Below are 4,764 nucleotides of genomic sequence, written 5' to 3'. Positions count from 1 at the left end.
GCTATGTGGAGTTGAGCCTCAGTGTGTATGTACTTACTGCAGCATTTGGGAATAAGTAGGCACAGTTTATGCATCAATTATTGATGGTGCTGTAACCCCCTCCATGGCAGGCCAGAAAGCATGAATGGCCTTTGCACTTTTAAGGTACAACCCTCCAATATTGATCGCTATTTTCTGTGCTATTTAACCTTGTGGATAAATCATTATCAGCTCACGCTTATGGAGGCAGAGATTCCCTAATTCTCCTTTTCCCCTTTCCTGGACTCAGTACACCGACCAAGAGCAGAATAAGAAGGGAAGTTAATAATGGCTTTAAGCTGCCTTTGCACCATATTCTCAGGCTACTGGAGTTCTCTGGCAAATCTTCATCTTGAGGATTCTCTCGAACAATGACAGCCATAGGCCATGGCTTACCAGCTATACTGCTCCTTCTGTTTTCTCCTGTTGCATATGCCAAAGCCTGGTGGAAATGTCTTTGCACTGCCTGAGAAATTTCTTACATAAGGTAAATTCCCGAGAGGCCCTTTATGCATGATTTACAGCATCATTATGCTATCACAGAGCCATAAAACCCATAAAGTCCCAAGCACTGAAAGGAAGACTCACGCATGCTTGTGCTTCTCACTAACTACTCCTGTATCTCTCAAATACACACAGCACCCACAACCTCTCCCCACCTCCACGATCCAGTGCAATGCTGTGGCATGTGAGGTGCCAACTGGTTGTGGTTTGCACAGCACGGCCCCAAGTGAGAGGGGGGCTGGAAAACCTCACAGATGCAGACATGCTTGTGATGTGGATGGATGGCAGGGGCTTCTGGATGTGTCCAAGCTGCATGGCTCTTCCCCCATGGTCTGATGTCCGAAAGTTTGCTCCTGTCAGCAGGTAAGCCACTGAACGGTTTCAGCTGTCAAAAAGGAAGGAACTTGAAAGTGTAGGCAAATGTGAATTAAATGTGCGTGCTCAAGTACTGTGTTATGACAAGCACATTTCCATCTATTATTTCCAGCTATCCAACAAGAAATCATTTTGATATCAGTGGCTAATTCTATATACTCACTCATTTGAATATAATGACTTTGGTTTCTTCTAAAGACTTAAAATTCCTCTGGGCAAATTGGATTTTTATTTTGCTTTAATCTTTGAGAACTGAAAAATTTAGTGGCCATGGTTGATTTCCCATTCTGATGGGTACATTGCTCTCGTAGCTATCTCTCAGGCAGAGTATATCACCTGAAGTGTGAAGTTCTATAAGCACAAATTATGCTTGATACTGAGATGCCTTCTTTTTTTCCCCTAATTAGTAAAGTTAATTTGATTTAAATGGCAGTTCTGCTGAGGTACTTGTATTTATTTCACTTTGAATTCATGAACATTCTGAAAATATTTTCAAAACATTAAATGAAGCTGTATGTTTCCTGTGGTAAAGCCAAAAATGGGAAGGAAAAAAAAAAAAAAAAAAGCACGAATTGTTATTTGAACATATTATTCCCAAACATTTTGAGAGTGCTTGCTTTGCTTTATTCACAGGCTTTGATTTTCTAGGACGGGTTACTGCTCATTCGTGGCAGAAAACTGCAAGTCTCCACTACCAAGACCCAAGAAAAACATAAATCTCTTTATGAGAAACACGTTATCCTAAGACAGCCTTTTTCAGTCTGGTGTATTTGCAGACTCCTGAGGGTCCCAACACTACTGCTATGGGGACCACAGAAGGTAAGCAAAAACTGCATGTCCACTGCCAGTAGATTCTCATTTGCTGTGCAGAGATCCGTGTCTCCAGCGATAAATCCTTAAGGGTCCACAAATTGAAAAATGTTGAAAACCACTGCCCTAGGAATTGTGCTCCTACCTTGGAGCTATCTTTGCTAATTGGGCAGAGCTGACAAGCAGGTCCAATATGGTGCAGAGAGATCCCTAGATTATTAACAACATGACGGCATCTGGAAGTTTTGTAGAGGAATAGAGGCACAACACTAATCAAGGACTTATTCAGCCTCTTCTATAGCCCATCTGTTAAAGATTTAGCATATTATATATAATGCCCTCAGCAACTGACTTTGATGTATGTTCAACTGTGAAACATCTTTTGTAAGTAACATAAAGGAATTATTTTTATTACATGCTAGGTCCTTATGATGAAATCTTTGCAAAAATCACCAAAATAAATGATCTGTGTTTTCAATATCCATGAAATATTGATATCAGATGGTATTACTCTGCTATCCAAAGCCCACTAGGTCACTGAGATTTTTCTCTGGATTTCACTAGATTCTAATCATGGCCAAACTCTACATAAGACAAAGGAGACATGCTTAGGTACTCAGACTGTAGGTGGAAAATAGGAAGTGATGTGGCGCAAACGAAACTGCAGTTCTGTCTCTTATGAAGTGATTTATTGTAAGCATTAGAATACAGTTTATTGCAGAGAATTGAAACAGTTTCTATTTTGTTCTTAATAGTTACTTGGTACAGCACAAGCAAAGGGTAAAAGCAAAGGGTAAAAGATGTGTCCTGGCCAAGCTCCAGTTGGGGAAATTACATTTTCCCTGACCCTGAATTCACCCTACAGTGCCAAAAAAAAACAAAAAAACCCTCCACCCTAAACCATTCTCTGGTGTTGTAATTATTAATCTGATACATCTGATGGCTTCCTTTACTTTGGGGAAAAACAGCTTATTGTTTGCAGGGCTTCTTTATTGGGTCATTGTACTTTCAATCTCTAGAATGAGGAGCATGCTATAAATACAAAACAACTGTTTTGGGGAAGCCTTTATTTGATTCTGAACTAGTCTACATCTTCAGTAAGTGATATTAGAGTAATCCAATCTCCTTCTCTGCAAATTTGTTTTCAGCTTTTGACTTGGAGAGCAAAGAATTCCTTCCCTTGTTCTTCTGCAAACAAAACTTCCATCTGATTCACGGAAGGCCTGTCTGTATTAAGAATGTGTGCAGATCAGTCAGGATTTCAGTGGTTGGTCCTTATGGCTGTCATGGCTTTCTGGCATTGGCTTCTCAAAGACAGTTGCCAGAGCAGCTGCCAAAATGCCACCGTTCAGAGAGCAGGAGAACATCTCCTTTTTGGAGACAAAGGTCTTCAAGACCTCACAGAGCATTTTGCTGTTCTGGGATCTGCTCAAGCACATAATGTGCTGAGCTCTGTGAGCTGGAAATGCCTGTTTGAGGTGATGTTTCAGTAAGCAGTCTGCTTCTTGTAGCTGCGTCAGAAGACCTTTGCCTTGATCTAGTGACAGGAAGGCTGAATTGTTGTCATCTCTCATGTCTTTCCCTTGATGTCAGTAAGTGCTGCTATTATGATGCCAGGAGTGTGAGAAGCAGGTGTTGTGTGGACACAAGCCCACACTGCAAGGACATGTGGGATTAGGGAGGAGTACACAGCCCCTGCGTCATACCAGACAAAGTCAAACTCACATTAACGGAGCTCTGTTTCCTCCCTGGCTGTGCAATCAGACAGCTTCTTGATACGGATAAGTGGGAATAAATGATACAATCATTGCTTAATTTTTGTGTGTGTGTGTTTTTAGTACTTGCAGTAAGAGTGGGGCAGCTCTGCACTGCAAGAAGTCACTGGGATGCTATTCTTTTTAAGGTGGGCTATACCGAGTTCTTACTTTCATTTAGAGATAATAGACTCTAAAATTGCCCAGTTTTGATTTACAGACATAAATTCGTAATAAAAGTCTCTAATGAGTTTAAACATTTGGCGTTGATAATTAAATTGTAAAGGGGGCTATAAACGGATGGGAAGAAGAGAATATGTTCCTGTTAATATTTATTATCCACATTACTGGCTTGCCTTAAAAATTTGAAGATGAAGGATCTTTTGCAGGAGGCAAGGAACAATGCCACAGTGAGCAACACACCCTGCCCTGAAGAGCCTGCCATTCTGAGAGATAAACAAAGCATGTCAAGAGATAAAGATTTTACCCGAGATCACTCCATCAGTACTTACCAAGTATCCTGCTTCCAGGTCCTTGACCCTGCACATTGCACAGCAGTCACTGCACAGGTCACAAAGGACGGGAATTACAAGAAGTCAAGTTCTCATGATATTAAATACAGAAATGCCTTTGCTTGTGCTCACAACAGGTTCATCTTGGAAAAAAAAAAGTGTTTTTTCCTAGACAACCACCTCAGTAATAGATGGGAGGTATATCGGTCCTGCTAGTCAATGCTTTGTGTTTCAGAAAAGAGCAAAGAAGATTGACAAAGTAGGATCCTCTAAGATTTTGTAACTTTACTTTTGTTTTCACTGTAAAATGGCAATTGCCTACATGGGTGTCCAGAAACCATCAAGCAGTCCTCTCTCAAGAGAGAGCAATTAAGAGATTGAGAGAGCAATTAATCTTAGAATCCTGAAATATGTAAATAATACAATAATAATAACAATAAATGTCCGATCCTTGTATGTATTTAATATAAAACTTAAAAAATACATAGTGTGTACATGAAGTCTTCCTCTGTAGCTGTAAGATAAAAATCTTTCTTTTTAAATTAAAACTGAGGCCTTACTGTTATCACTTGGCCCTGGTATAGACGGTTTTCAGAAATTGTAAGATTCAGTAGGAAAAGCAGATACCAATAATTGAGATGAGGAGAGTTGAAGTAACATTTCATAGTTATGAAATGTCTAACTTTTACTAGACATAGTCGGTTCCTATAATGCAAGTTTCCTTACTTCATGACAATCGTTATTGTTATGTAATAACACCTAATTTAAAATGCATTTCTCATTTCTAGGTT

General features: G+C 39.9%; 1 long non-coding RNA gene across 1 annotated transcript; it reads left to right on the top strand.

Moving 5' to 3' along the window:
* Positions 1-762: 762 nt before the first annotated feature.
* LOC146544702 (uncharacterized) lies at positions 763-3,650 on the top strand. The gene is made up of 3 exons (XR_014882193.1): positions 763-885; positions 1,531-1,716; positions 2,856-3,650. It is a non-coding gene; the product is annotated as an uncharacterized LOC146544702 (long non-coding RNA).
* The last annotated feature ends 1,114 nt before the right edge of the window (positions 3,651-4,764 follow it).

Source organism: Meleagris gallopavo, chromosome 3 (genome assembly GCF_905368555.1).
Source record: "Meleagris gallopavo chromosome 3, MGAL_WU_HG_1.1, whole genome shotgun sequence".
NCBI classification, from domain to species: Eukaryota; Metazoa; Chordata; class Aves; order Galliformes; family Phasianidae; genus Meleagris; species Meleagris gallopavo.
The sequence above is the reverse complement of the archived record's forward strand: the minus strand, read 5'-3'. Positions and strand labels throughout refer to the sequence as shown.